This window comes from Osmia lignaria, chromosome 4 (assembly GCF_051020975.1).
Source record: "Osmia lignaria lignaria isolate PbOS001 chromosome 4, iyOsmLign1, whole genome shotgun sequence".
Lineage (NCBI taxonomy): Eukaryota > Metazoa > Arthropoda > Insecta > Hymenoptera > Megachilidae > Osmia > Osmia lignaria.
In genome coordinates this window covers 8,706,956-8,720,217 of record NC_135035.1, presented here as the reverse complement: position 1 = coordinate 8,720,217, position 13,262 = coordinate 8,706,956, and the positions used below count along the sequence as shown (strand labels likewise).

Genomic DNA, 13,262 nt, shown 5'->3' with positions numbered 1-13,262 from the left:
TGGCCGGTCTTCGCTGCTCGCTCGTTCGAGGAAATCGGTCTGGAGTTTTATGCAAATTCAAGGATCCGTAAGATCCCGGTCGGTTCTCGGTATCCGTTTACTGGTATCGAAAGGTTCGTTAAACCTCGGTAAAATTCCTCGGTTGCCTTTTATTACGCCGACTTTGTACAAAATTTCGTAGAAACTTTACGATCCGATGTCCGTTCCGAACGCAACCGATCGGCAAACGTGTATTATACACCGACGAATTACATAAAACGGCTCTCGGTCCAGCAACGATACCCCGAAACTCCTTTTTCCCCCTTTTCTTTTCCCTCGCAATTTCATAAAAACAGCGTATCCCCGAAATTTTTATTATACCGTTTATTTTCGGAAGAGAACACGGCCGATGCGCAGGGCAGGCCGTTAAGAAGCGGTCTTAGGATAATCCTGTCGTACGTTTTACAGCCCGTACTTACACGAGACCCTGTTGCACACCCACTGTGGACCAGGCAAACGTGTACAGCCCGCACACACTCGCCTCTCTGCCTCTATACCGTCCAGCTTTCTCTTTTTATAGCCTTCTAAGCATCGGGCTCGGCTCCGAGGCTTCCACACACAACAACAACGATAGACGCGTTGTTACAGGAACACGAGTTACACGCGTGGGTGTGTACACAAGCTGCGTGTACGCGGAGACGAATCACGGAGGCGGACAGAGAATCCGTCCGGGGACCATTTTTGTACGAGGAGGAAAAAGGTCCCTCGGTGCGCTCCCTCGAGCTGGAAGATCGAATGTTTTCCACCGACAATGGCAGCAGGCGTTGAATCTTAAAAGTTTCAAACTTTGCCTTTGAATTAATTATACCGTTCCCTGTTTCGCCTCGATTCCTCCAATTATTTGTTATTCAAGGTACCACTCGAACTGGTCGTAACATGAATAATGAGGTCGATAAATTCGAATCGGAGGATCGGCTTCGATGATCCATCATAACTCTCGTTTCACGCTAGAACGCTCGGGAAGCAAATCTCGCAGAGTTCTCCTGTTTATTGCAACGATATTCCAACGTGGCTGAAATTTTTTACGAGTGTTTAATGTCCAAGGTAACATGAGAAGTTATTTTGTTTCTGTCTGGGTAGGAGCAGGGATTTAGGCACCTCTAATCACTGCTGGACAGCGAAGAGTATCGCGTTCGTCCGGTTTGCAAGTCTCTCATGCAAATGGAACGACAGATAAGAAGCAAGTGGCCGAATGCGTTGGTACAGGTATAACGAGGCAATATTTTTCCACGACGGCTCGAATTCACGCTCGATCGGGGCCAGAGAACTTTTTACTTCTGCGTTTAAGCCGATTTATCGACGGTCATTACGCTCAGGACACGGCTCGCCGATAAAACTCTCCATCTTCGCCCCCTCGCGCGCTCCCATAAAGTATTGTTTCAATAATAATTAAACGCTTCTCGATCGGTTATCGTAGCAGGTGAATTTAATTAACCCTTTGCATTCAGTATACTACCTGGTTAGAATCAAGAATGTTGGCAAAATTAAATTTATATCCACTATAGATAAAAAAAGGAAGAAAAAATCCTTGACGTTATTAATGTGTTCAAATTATAGAATCAGAAATGAATAATCGTACGTCCGAAAAGTTAAAAGCGATAAAGACATTCAAAACGGTCGGTTGCTCGCGACGAAAGTCCGAGCGGACTCGCGCGAGAAGTCGTTCGACGGCTGTCGAATAACAGGAATCCGCTCGATACTCGTTACTATAAGTGGCACGAGTGCTCGAACGCGCACGCCGCACAAATTACTCCGCTCGCCGGCTGTTTACCGTCATTGGCACGTAACCGCGGCACACGCGTGCACGATCATCCTCTCGTTACGAGCGGAGAGAACATCATCGAACGATTGTGTAACTTGATGTTTCGAGGGGTGCACGAGGTTGAAGGGAGGTCGAAAAATGACCTTTTCAAATAGAACCATAGTAACCATCCTCTTTTTTCATCCGATCAAAGAAATTAATTATACATTCATTAGCGTGGTATTTTTTTAATAGTAATCATAATACGCGTAAGCAATAGCAATTAAGAGGTTCATCGACCGATCATGTAATGTCGTTCGGGGTCGTGAATACAAGCGAAAGGACCTTGGATCTTCCTATAATTGATGCTCAAGGTTTCGATAAGATGGTCCGTTCGGAAATAATAATAAAAAAGAGTATGTCGATGAAAAATAGTATAAGAGCTAGATCATGAAATTATTATTTCGATAAAAAGAATAAATAGATGATACTGCATAGCGATTTCTTAAAACCTTGAGCGAATGAAAAGAGTGTTCCGTGTGTGAAAAATTTGTTTATTGTAATTTTTTACAAAATTGAAAGTTCAGAAAACGTCGATTATTAATTAGCCTCGCAATGAGACCCATACGATAGAGAATGAATAAAAGCAGCCGAAACGCGAACGAGAGAATAAATTGCAGAGAATTAAAGGCTCCGTCCAAGAGATTAATCGTTCCACTTAAAAGCCAGGCCCTTAAAAGTTTAATTAGCTACGCTTTTAACGCGCCATGACCGCGCGACGCAGTAATTGCAAGTTCGCCCGAAACCACCGCGATTCTTCTACCTCGTTTGATTCCAGATTCCAACCATCCTAATAATCTTTCTTTAAAAAGGGAATTCGAATTTTTGTGGGACTGTGAATGCTACTTATTTGTCCAAATTCTTTACATGCGAGGATCAGAGTATTTAAGTTAACTTCTCACTAGGTTCCCGCCAAGACTAATGGCAAATGGCGGACAATTCCCTTTCTCATAATTTATTTCAAATAAAAAGAATAGAGTAGATTTTTATAGGGAAAGTTAGTGTACTCTACCCCGAACCCCAAAGAAGTGGCGTGATGCAACAATTCATAGAAATTACACTTTGTTCGTTGAATGAAAGTCGCCGGTGGTTCGCGAAACCGGGGCGAAAAGAAGGCGAACAACAAAGCAATAAATCAGCACTCGTTCATTAATGTGCAAATGGCGCGAATCGAAAAAAGACGCGACCCAACCGGTACGCTCTCGCGCGTGTTGCACACATTGGCCCTTCGACTTTTCCTACCGATTCTTAGAAACGGCAATTAAGATCGAAGCAATTCCTTTGGCGAGCGACAACAAGCCCCGGGTCCCGTGTATTTTTCTTTTACGCTATTAACGAGCCTCCGTGAGAATAATAATTTAATCGGCTGGCCTGCTTGTTTGCCTCTTTGCTGTGCCGCGTGCGAGCACACAGAAACCTTGCAACGATGTAGACGAACGCACACGTTCGCCTCACAGACAACGTGTTTGTCCGGTTATCATTATGCGCAACCTAATTACCGGCCAATGGTTTCATGGAACGCCGGCCGAAATCCAATTGACGAGATGTCCACGCGATTGCCGATTCACCGACGAATTAAACGCCCGCCGCTGTCGCTGCTCGAAACATTTACATATTTAATGCCAAGGACTTGTCGTGAGTTATACTTACTTGAAATGTGGGCGTTGCCCGCGGCCACGTTTCACGTATGTATTTCCTTAGAGAATTTCGATTTTGGCACTGGCCCTCCTGCTGTATTCTACCGACACCAATGTGTCATCCTGGAACCTTTCTATGTTATGCTTTCCGAGCATTCAGCCAATTTATAATAGGTAATAACCTTGTGTTTCTATAATCGAACGGTTATCCAACATTTTTATACCACGAATGTAGAAAATAATTAATTTTTGATATTTAAATATCGGTTGAATTTTAATTGCGCTTCGAATATGTATATTACCGAACATCGAAGCACGTGAGCAGAGAAGAATTACCATGACGTGTACTCTGTTCAAAGTTTTATTTCTGATGATGATGATGATTCTTGCAACCAATACACAGGCTATAATATCCCGATGAAAATTAATACCTCGTACACATTCAAATTATTCCTTAACGACATTACGAAGCCTCGAAACAACTTACACGATGATTGGTCATCTCGTTTGAGCAAACGATCCTCTAATTATTTCGAATAGGGGTATTACGAGATACAATGAAATGATGTACCGCTGTAAGTTCAATGACGAGGCGCGTTTAAATGTCTTTGAATGATCGCGTGTATCATTGCCGGTACTCTCGACACGCGATACCAAACACGTTGACAAAGTCATCCTGTTGTCAAGAATGACTATAACGATTCTATTTACGGATTTATTAGAGGATCCAACTTTATCGTTACTTGCTTCGCGTGATTACGAGCCACCATAAGAATTTTGATATCGTCAGTTTTTAAAACTTCACGAATTATCCTCGTTGAACGAGAAATAGAGGAAGAAATGTCGAAAAATTCCCACTTGCGATCCAAAAAAAATTGTTTATCCGCATAGTAATGAAGCACGGAATATTTCATGCGGATCTCTGAACTCAAAATTCCAAAATCACTCTCCCCCTATGTTTACATCTTCCATGCAGACTATTAAATTGGCGACCAAATTAGCGACCATCGTGTAACAAATAAATGCAAAAGCATCAAACAAATATTATTATTCGAATCAGAGAAATTCATACCAACGTCATCGTTGTACAGCCTCTTAATCGCGTATAATAAACCTGTTGCAGCGATAATCTTCTGCGAGGCAGAAAATATATCAGGTACTGATAGGTTATTTTTCTTTTTTTCTAAAGTGGGTCATTATTTTCTGACTAGTTAACAAGTGCCTACCGCTGAAAGCGGGGGTACCGATTATCGGGGCCCATAAATATCGTAACGATTTCACGGGGCCCTAGATGCCCGGCTACGTATCGTGAGCGATCGGCTCGTGAAGGAAACAGGTCCTGCTTTGACACTCGCGCCTCTCGAGCGCGTGGGTGTAAGCTGGCTCGCGCGGATCGACTTTCACGAAACGAATTGCAGCGAGCGGGACCGGCGACGCCGACACACCGTACATGGAAACCCGTTTGCGCGTTGTTTCCTGATCGCACGGTTCACCGTCTCGCCCTTAAATAACGCAATTAAAACGTTCCCGGTCGGAAGCGATGGAATCGTTCGCGTCTTTCTGCGGCATCCACGTGAGACGCGGAGGCTGCGGAGTTCCATTATCGAGCTTGGACAACCACGAAATTGACTTTAACGCGCGAGAAATCTTGAGATTAAGGATCGGAGAGGTGCAACGCGATGCATCTTGGAAAGGGATGCGATATTAAACCCGAGGCTTTCGTGGCTGAACTTGTTATATAAATGGGCATAATAAGAGTTTTTGAATATTTGCTTTTTAATTTTGTTCAGGTAAGAGCGTTTCAAGGTTTTGATAACGTTCAACGACACCGTGTCCTGAAAACAGCGAAATATCGCTGAAACAACGGAGACTGTTTGATGAAGTAATGGACGTCGGATGTAGCGAGCGATCCTGATAAACTCTGTTTGCATTAAACCGTTGATTTCGTGCGGGAGACTATCTGTGAAAATAGGTTTAAGTGGGCATGGAACTCGCGAGAAAATCAGAGAGATATAATAATTAAAACGCATAAATTATTAATATTAACGATCTAGATTATTTTATTATTACGGAATTTTTATGCCCGAAGATAAAGAAGAGGAATCAAGAAAAGTTTCTCGCGATGCTTAAAGTTTAATCTTAAATTTTAATGAGCATCTTAATTATACGCCGTCGCTGTTACCGCAAGAGTTTTGAGATTCCAGTGAAAGCCTCGGGTGGTTTTAAGACCCTTTTCACGCACAGCTTGTTGCGTTACATACTGATATTTATCGTGCCTCCTGTGTGAGTCAGAGTTATTCAGATATCTGAAGTATTCAATGTTTTAATCACGAAGCTCTCTGAGAATGAACTTTTCAAAGGTGAGAGGAAAATCATCGTCAAGGTTTCCCAAATTATTTTCTCCGCTGACCATGCGATTAATATTATTTCTACGGGACACCTTTATTGAACGTAAACATTAACGAGATGTGCCATAAAATATTGAATAAATTTGCGCGGAATCGTTTCAATTGAAAAATCACTTTACACGTCGTTAAATTTACGATCAATTCCAGAAAATGATCCACAAACCTCACGGTAAAGAAAACATTACAAACGGAAAAGCACATAAAATTGTCTATTTCCTTAAAATAAGTCGGAGGATGGTACACAGACGAGCCACATACCGCGATAGTAACAATAATCGACGGATAAATAAACGGTGAACTCCGTGCTGTTTACAGTAAAGCAATAATACTTTTCTCACCAGTGAAATAATTTAAATAGATCTTCAATTTCAGACATCGTTGTCTTCTTATTATTTCGAGTAAGGAAGATTCCATCGGAGCTTCTTTCAAACGTAATTTAGACATTAACGGGGGTGGAAAAAAAATACAGAAAGATCGCAAGTGTTGTTCGTTCACGGTGTCGAGAGTCAACGTAATAAATTCAGGGAAACGATGCGATGGTTCAAGTGGCGCGGGTGCGGTGAATCCGTAAAACGAACTCGCGGTGGAGTGTTTTAATGGTCTCGCGAGGGAAAGCGAGCGGAATCGTCAACGTCGACGTCGGTTAGCCTGGTATCTCGTGCTCATTGGAATCAAAGCGTGGTTTATCCTTTTCCAGGCTGCGACGAGAGGTTCGTAAATAGTGGCACAGCCATAGCCGCGACCTCGCGACGATTCGTAAGAACCGTGCTCGCTTCTTGCTCGTTTGCGGAGTCAGGATTTATAGCGCGACAAACCTCTGCGGCCGTCTCGATGATAAAATATCGCGTGGACCCGCTGTAACGATGATAATTACAAGAAAATCCTATGTTTCATGCAACACGCGCGAACGACAGGTTCCAGAACACCGTTCGTACGAGTGTGCAGCACACTTTGTACCAACGTTCAAGCCGACTTCTTTTTTTCTCTCTCTCTTTCTCTCATGATTCGTACACGTTTGTGTTTCAACGTGTTCGCGTGACAAACTTTCTAACTGGAACGGCATAATTCGCATGCTCGATCGTGCGATCTCGAAAGGTGTACGACGGTTCGGGCAACGAGCAGCGGAGTGAGAACCGTGAAACGAGTAACGAAGAAGAGGTACGTCGCTTAAAGAGTCCAGTCATCTCCAAAGAGTTGACCTTGATCTTGAGAGGGAACGAGAGAAAGAGACAGGGAGAAGAAGAGAGAGATAACAGTAAGGTGCACCAGGAGGGCCAGAAATAAAGGCAGCAGTTAAGGCGCGTTTCATCGCCTTCTTATTTTTGGCATTCGCGCGAATTCGAGGGGGGACGTGCTAAAAATTCAATCCCACGCTAGGAGTTACTTAGTGGTAGCCGAGGGAGAGACGTTGATACATTCGACGGTGGTGCTTGAAAATTCGCCTTCAATTACTTGAAAAAATATTTAAAAAATACGCTTCAATCCTTATACTGCCATTGGGATTAAATTGACTTGAAAAGAATCACCCCTACAGAGGATAACTCATCATCATCAAAACCACCCTCATTGGGTCCTCTTTCTGAAAAGTCCTCAAACGAATTAGTAAGTCCGTGCAAAATTCTCCAGCGAGTATTAGAAGCCAGAAGTCTCGAGCCCGGCTTAAAGTTGGCGTAGTTGTAGAGAAAGACAAGGGGAGATGCCCGTGGGCTTTTTTCATGGTGTTGCGGGGGCCCGAATGGCGGCGACGATGCTGGTGGTTTAGGCAGTACGCGTTGCCTTTTCGCACACCAGTCTTAAGGCTGGTCCAAAACTTGCAGATAATTATCCGCGGACACGTGTCTACGTATGTCGTTCAAGAACAATCAGTGGACAATAGGAGATACATACAAGTCCAGCTTAATCTTGGACTGATCTTTCGTCTTCGGACTCGTCCAAATTCAGACACTTGTCCGTAGACACGTGTCTGAGTATAGTCCGCGGACTTTCAGACAGTCCTCGGACAATGTCTGTAAGTTTGGACGAGCCTTTAGCCTCTGAGCAGACGTAGCGTTTTCGTTCTCTCCTCTCGCGGTTCGCCGCGCTGGGTATAATGGCAACGTGTTTTCGTCTAATGTACTTTTTGTGATGTCCTTGATGGAGGAGTCTGCGAATGCAGAACTACAGGGCATGCCCGGTGGGGCCTTCCACGGAACGGAGAGAGGGGAGGATCCGCTGGATGGAAGAGGAAAAGAGAGAGAAAGATGGGGAGAGGGGTGGAGAAGGTGGACAGGAGGGCCCGGCAGCACCTCAACCCACCTCAACTTTGGGCCTAGTCAAGGTCAGTGAGGCAGGCCCCACCCTCTTCTCCCCCCCTACCTTCTTCTCTCTACCATCTTCTCGCTTCTTCTTGCGGGACTTCTTCTTTAGGCTTCACCTCGCCTCGCGTCCCTCTCAGGATGCGGCCCGCACCGCATTATCGCGTCATACCATGTTGGGACCCACGCCCTCCTCCGTTTTGCTTCACCTTTTTTCCCGGTCTTTTCCCCTCGGGAACCCGCGAAATCCCAATTAGTGGAGATACCCGCTCGATACCGGTCGGCCACCGTATTGAACGACGAATCTCGCGCGAATAATCGTCGAATACGCGCGAGGATGGTTCGTTGGATGTATAGAATGAAAAGATACCAGCCGAATATCGAAATGATCCATATCCATAAAAGGGGCGAAGGAAAGATTAGGATTCGTCTCTCTCTCTAATGATCTGTATAATCATAAGTTGAGGACCACAGGGCCAGAAGTTCGTGTAACCGGTCATGCTCACACTTTTGCATGATGCACGTACACTAGAAGCGTGTTAGGTTTCAAAGAAATGAAAGAAACAGAAGCGGTCGACGTTGATGAATGAAGCTGATGAATCAGACATCCTCCGCGAGTATTCTCGAAAGACCTTTCTTTACGATCGCGGGTGTCATGATAAATAGACCGCTCTTTATTTTTCTCTTTTTTTCTTTCTCATTCTGCCACGTGATATCCGACGCGGCTATTTGGTGCGCCCTCTCGTACGCGCGCGCATGTATGCGCCCTCGTGCTTTCATAAAGCTTCAGAAAAAGGTTCGACGTAAAATGAAACACCACCCCTTAACCCAGACTGAAGTATCATATTGGAATTAACTCAAATTTAAATCTCATTTCTAGCCCCAGCATCTCAAACAGAAGAAGAAGATTCATTCACCGTCTTAAAACTCGAAGAAGTATCATCGAGGACCTTTCTGAATCTGCGAAAGAGCATTCCCTGTCATGTTGCATTTGCACCGCAGATACAGCTCGGAATGTCTGGCGATAATGATCTACGGACAAGGTAGGTATAGCGCTTTCGAGAGAATCGGTGATGAAGAAGGATCCGAGATAAAAAGAGAGAAAGATGAAGAGGAGGAGCAGAGGCGGTAATCCGAGGCTCGGATGTGAGTGAGCAAAGGCATGCTAGTACCAAATGAGATTGGATCCCGACCACGTAGGACGACTTCTGGGCCCTGCTAGTTTGCCAGGGTCCTTTAGATTCGTCCAAGCCGAGTTTCTCTCCCCGCCATTCGTCGGGTGTCGAAGTTGCATTCCCATCGACGCCATTCGAATTCGTTTCAGCCCGGGATACTGGCGAAAATATTCACCGACCAGTGATTTGCATTTATTCGCTGTAGCTGAATTTTATGCTCTCTGTCCGTGGGACACGTGTAAGGGAACACCGACTACCGTTATGACAGGCGATCATAAAAGTTTCGACGATTTAAATCGACGATTTATGCGCCTCTAAACTAGCCGCGTAATCAGCCTCCCATTCGTTTAATTGCTGGAACAGCTCTCGGAGAATTCGCAGTCACGGTAATTTTCTAGTCCCCTTTCAGGACCTTCCGTTGGCCCGTCAGTCGACTTTTGGACTTTCCAACGATTCGGTAGATGTTTCAGCTCGTGTACGTACACACGCATCGCGCCGTACACTAAAAGAACCTTCCCTGCTTTGCCATATGGTTTACAGCGTTGGTGCTGAACTTGTGCACCGCCGTCACTGGCATCGGGTTACCCAGCCCTCTGCCTTTCCTGCTCGAAAAGTCCTCGGTTTAATGCGCCAAATGCATTCTTTGTTTGAATATGTACGAGTGTGAACGTGGCTCTTTGCCGTGTATTTTTGGCTGGTCGAGAAAAAAAAAACATGCTTATATACTTCACAGCGGGTAGAAGTTTCTTGAATTGCTATCTTAGAAAGTCAGCAGTTTGTAGGTAAACCTACATCTGGCTAAAAGCCACCTCATTAAGAAATGACAGTCGCTTCTTACTCGCCGATTTAAATGTCCTCCTCATGAATACGTTCGACAAGTTCTCGCATAGAACCTGCAGCTGCACGAATTCGGAGGTAGAAAAGAGAAAAGAGAAAAAAGAATTGGCCATTAAACGAGGCCGCGGAAAGATTAGATCTATCCAGAAGAGATAGGATAGAGGGCAAAAATTTCGTACCGTGTTTCATGGCTATTTTTCAGAGGGAATCTAATTATCCAGAATTCCCTTTTTCCGGGTAACGTGCGTGAGCCGGCATTAATTGGTGCACGGGCGACGGGCATCTGCGCGTAAAACGTGCGTGATATAATATAAACGGAGCTGAGCTGCAGCTGCAGGTACCGAAAAGCCAGTGCAACGGTTTCAATTGTCCGCAATATGGCTGCCGTCTCGGCCTAGGCCTCATAGTCGTTATCCTTGAAAGGCCCGTGCACAGTGTTTCGTTTTGTTTTAGCACGCGGGTGCGACCGAGAAAAGAAGAAAGAACGAAACAAGGGTATACACCGAGGAGCGGGATAAGAGGAGAGAAAGAGATAGAACGAGAGGAACCACGCCACAATGAGGGCCCGAATGTTGCAAAACCGCCTATATCCGTGACTATACCCACACCAACGGCTTGTACAAGAAATGATAATTACCGTCTGTCTCCTCTTTCCTCTCTCTCTCTCTCTCGACATTTCTTCTTCGTCCTCTTCGCCGCTATCGTTTCCTTCCTACCCCGCCAATTGCTCGTTTATTTCGGACCGTTTATTCGTCACGGATTCGACTTCGATCTTTTAGCAAGATTGCGATCCTCGCTTTTCTTTCCTTCGGTAAAAAGTGAAACTGATGCTCCTTCATCGACAGATGCATCTAACAGATATTTGAAGAGGACGAGATAGAAAATTCGTAGAGAAAAATGTATAACGATGTAGGATAGAGGATTTGTAAGCTACAAAAGTACTCGTTATCCCGGACAACAGGGGATACAGAATTTTTTACGGGCACGGTTCCCATGAAAAATCACTCCAGCTCCTACAATACTGCCCTCTGTGCGGCCAGTCATCCCGATTCAACGGTCAGAAGCCATATGTTCCTGGTCGAATGTGCTAAGAAGTCATTGAAGGAACCGCCGTAATGAGAGACCACCCAATGAGTGTTTCGCGGCGATCACCGTCCGACCGGAAACACGAATCGAAACGGCTTCATTATGCCTTTTCATTGCTTCACCTTCTGTGCGCGGATCATCGTCGATATCCCGTGATTCGAGAACGAAGCGATTTCACAATTTTCAATTTTCCAATTCCGAAAGAGCAGGAATATCGGATCGCAATCATTGGGAACAATGGCAGCAACCGCGTCGTAATATTGTAGCAAATCATCAAGCCTTCTCAGCCTCGAAGGTTTCTTCTACCTGCCGTCCAAGAAAGAAGGCATTATGGCCGCCGTAAAGCACTAAAACACCCTGATAGTTGTGGAGGGCCCGCGGGGAAGGTAAGTGGACATTAGCGGCCGTATTGTGAATCGGACCGCATCATCCACCGAAAACTAGCAGCTTCGGGACAGCACAAAGGAAACGTCGATTCAGTTTGCGCCTTCTTGCCGGACCCCGAGAAGAACGCGTATATACACTTGCGCCTCTGTTTTGTGGCGTGAATGAGTATGCGTCCGCGTGTAGATGAGAAGAGGAAGCCGGGTTTTACGCTTCGTGGGTATATGTGGCCCTTTTTAGCTCCCTGGCCCACTGGCTGGCGGGTAGAGGGGGTCGCTAGAGTATCCGACAACGCTATTGGTTACCGAGATTGCGTTACTCTCCCGATAGAGGCCCGACAGGAATCCTGGTTACATCGAGCAACCATGATCCGAAAGCAAAATTACAAATAAATCGTTGAATCAAATCTTCAGGATCCTCAAATGACAACGGATGTCATAACTTGTCATCCCTCGTCAAAGAACTTTTATCTGAAATCGAAATTGCAAAATCCACCCCTACGGAGAAGAAACAGGTACGGTCGCGTTATTTTAAGGGATTTCGAGATTTTCAACAATGGAGATCGACGAGTGATCCTTCCGTCAAGGCTGGCTTAACTTTCGAAAGACTTAAGAAAGACTGTCCCTGACAATGGACGGAGGGGTTGTTGCAATTTGCATCGCACAGAAAAATCGTTCCTCTTTCAAGGGGGTCCAGTTCGACGTCTGTTACACTTGCCGACGTTAAGATGACTCGAACAACAGCCAGGTTTTCCGGTCATTTGCGTACACCCGTGGGGATGGTCAAGAGTTAGGTCAGGTTAAGGCAAGGAACCCCGACCTGTGCATCTCGTTTCTCCCTTCGGTGAAACGTTTCGACCATGGTGCCGGTTGGTGAAAAGAGTTTCACCTGACCCTCTTCAGCTGTACAGAGAAGAGGCACACCTCACGCCCTCTATAGTTTCGACTTTTGTCTCAGGTGAAAGGGTCAGCCCCTTTTGCGGTCAGTCGAACTGACGGCTGAATATCGGCGTAAGTGGATTCTTTGCAAAAAGCATAGGTAAGAGAAAGGTGACGGTGACCTAGAAAACGATCGATAATCCAGCATGTTGGTTTTAATATACGTTTGAAATTCGATAGGCGTTCAACTGGTCCCACGAAACAGGTTCCCCGAGAATCTGACCAAAAGTAAGTGACTATTAACGGTAGAACGGTTGTATACGAAACTTATCATCCCCGGCTTAATAGCCAGACTATGGAGGGAGGTGAGTCTCTCTCGGTTGACTTGAAGCCGATAATAAAATACCAATGAGCCAAGTTGGAAGACCTGTTTCCACGTGGGCCCTCTCTTGATCGTTCGCGCAGCATCTCTGGGATGTTAATCCGTAGAGCGTACGTAGGTGGGCGCACGCAGCCTATGGTACCTGTCAAAAACTGGCGCTGCAACAATGCCCGAGGTCCGGGGGCCCCCTTGGCAGAAGTTAACCGCAGCACAGCAGGACTACTAGGGCCAGTTCGCCAGTGAAGATCGGGTCTTTTGCGTATCGCGAGAGAAATAAGTCACCCAGTGGCGCGGAATCTTTGAAATTCATTCGTCTAGAATCTATAATACTCAGCCTTCCA

At 45.5% G+C, this 13,262-nt stretch overlaps 1 long non-coding RNA gene across 1 annotated transcript; it reads left to right on the top strand.

Annotated features, from left to right (window-relative positions):
* Window positions 1-7,365: 7,365 nt before the first annotated feature.
* Window positions 7,366-11,305, top strand: LOC117603314 (uncharacterized). The gene is made up of 3 exons (XR_004581195.2): window positions 7,366-7,487; window positions 9,060-9,222; window positions 10,645-11,305. It is a non-coding gene; the product is annotated as an uncharacterized LOC117603314 (long non-coding RNA).
* The last annotated feature ends 1,957 nt before the right edge of the window (window positions 11,306-13,262 follow it).